The sequence below is a fragment of the Centruroides sculpturatus genome, unplaced genomic scaffold (assembly GCF_000671375.1).
Source record: "Centruroides sculpturatus isolate CEXI.00-Female unplaced genomic scaffold, Cexi_2.0 scaffold658, whole genome shotgun sequence".
Taxonomy (NCBI): domain Eukaryota; kingdom Metazoa; phylum Arthropoda; class Arachnida; order Scorpiones; family Buthidae; genus Centruroides; species Centruroides sculpturatus.
Genome location: NW_019384934.1, coordinates 6,686 through 8,722, shown reverse-complemented (window position 1 = coordinate 8,722; position 2,037 = coordinate 6,686). Strand labels below are relative to the sequence as shown.

The 2,037-nt window shown below is 34.7% G+C and overlaps 1 long non-coding RNA gene across 1 annotated transcript in view; it reads right to left on the bottom strand.

The window, feature by feature from the left end:
* The window catches only part of LOC111632055, a 6,285-nt gene extending 5,027 nt beyond the window's left edge, over nt 1-1,258 (bottom strand). The window contains exon 1 of the long non-coding RNA XR_002757802.1: nt 1,048-1,258. This is a non-coding gene — a long non-coding RNA (uncharacterized LOC111632055). The remainder of the gene's footprint in view (nt 1-1,047) is intronic.
* Between the last annotated feature and the right edge of the window lie 779 nt (nt 1,259-2,037).

Genomic DNA, 2,037 nt, shown 5'->3' with positions numbered 1-2,037 from the left:
GTATGATAATGCTTCTAAGTTGCAATTCCTAATTCCAGCTACCAGATTTGCTGCATAATCTCTTAGTACTAAGAATATCTTATCACTTGTCAACTTATAGTGTTCAAGAACAATTTTTAACTGTTCACTAATTCCTGTAGCTGTGTGGGAACCTTCAAAGGAAACAATTTGCAAAACAGTTCTTTCCTGCTGAAAATCATCCTTCAATCAGTGGACCGTTACACTTGAAAAAGGAGAATTGTTTGTAGTTGCTGTCCAAATATCAGCGGTTAAAGAAATATATTTTGTTTCTGTTAAACACAGAAACACTTCAGCTTTTTAAACAATGTCGAAGTTTCCATGTGTCAACAATTAAGTGTTGCGATTTATTTTAGAAACAAAGGAAGAGATTGTTGATTTGGCGAGGATATTCGATCGTCTCTTGTTTACCTGACCCGAGGGAGATGGAAATATCAGGTGGAGAAAAATGGGTTTTTCCACATTATAATTAACTGTATAATTAACTCCAGGATCTCACACTATTAATTGATGCTATAAATTATTAACACTAATCGGCCGATTAATCGGTATCGACCGATAATGCATGGCCGATTAATCGGTAATCGGCCATTTTGCTTATCGGTGCATCCTTAGTATTTATGTAAACAAGTAACATTTTTAAGAGCGGTGACTTTTAGTTCGAAAAAATAACTTGCTAATTTAACTATATATAAAAAGCATTTTAAATTTAATTTTCATGTATGTTGTAGGGAAATTTTATCCGTCAAATCGAGGTTTTACTGTAGGTATTAAATATACAGCAGTCAATTGTTCGGGATATTAGAGAGGTTGAGGCGCACGTTTTAAACGTGTAAACGTGTACGTGTGACGTTCGGCGCCGCTTTCCCGTAAGCCTAAAAGTTTGAAGATGGTGTTTGAAATGTCAAGCGTGATTCCACCGACTATCCAAACACCATTGTCAAACTTTTAGGCTTACGGGAAAGCGGCGCCGAACGTCACACGTACACGTTTACACGTTTAAAACGTGCGCCTCAACCTCTCTATTACCTGCCTCCAGTCGGTCCAGAAAAATTTTTCATTCCACAAGATTTTGGAAACAAGACTACCAAAAAATATGGTGAACATGTACTCCTGTTTTCTTTTTATCAAATATTTTATTGTCGAGGAACGGAAAATTGTTGCGGAATTTATTACGCAACAATTAGTCTTTTTCGTGTCAAATATGACATTTTGGATTTTTCAGATCATTACATTTTAATACTTCCGAATCCAAAAATGTGTAAAAAATCTAGCAACAAGTATGAGATTTTATTTAAAAACTTGTGAGTCAAAACTTGCCGAACCTTTTCATTTTTTACACAAAAAATAACATTTTAATTTAAAATACGCTAAATCCATTCCCTTTGCACGAAGACATGTTGAGTTGTTTTCTCATGCTAGAATTTCGGTATTCACAATTAATCCAATCCTTTGACAAGACAACTTTATTTCTAACTAAAAGGGTTTAATTAACAAGCTCTACATTAAAGGTAAGCATACCTCGTGCTTCTATCAACGCCACCTAACAGAGATGATTTTATTAAATAAGATGTATCCGCAGCCTTCCCATAGCCAAATTATAGCCATGACAAGGCCAACTGAGTACAGTACTTTTTTTATCGGCAACCTCTTGTACACACGTATATTTAAAATATAGTTGATTTAAAACAAGAATCATATTCTAGCAGAGAATACGGAACAGATGTTTATTTAAACAACTCTCTACGGATTCATTTACTTGCTGTTTTCGTGGAACCGATTACTTGCATAAACAGATGAAGTTTCTTGACAGAAACGGATTCCGTACTTTATAGTATTCTGCCATCTCTACTTAAAACTGATAAAAGTAACGGAAAAAATTTTATGGTCACTTACCTTTTTCTTTAAAGGCAAGAACAAAATTAATTAACTTTATAAGAACTAAGAGAGAGAAATTCATCTGTTCGTTACTTTGCTTCGTAGCGATTTTTATTACTCGGTCTCCGCATTCTCGGCCTA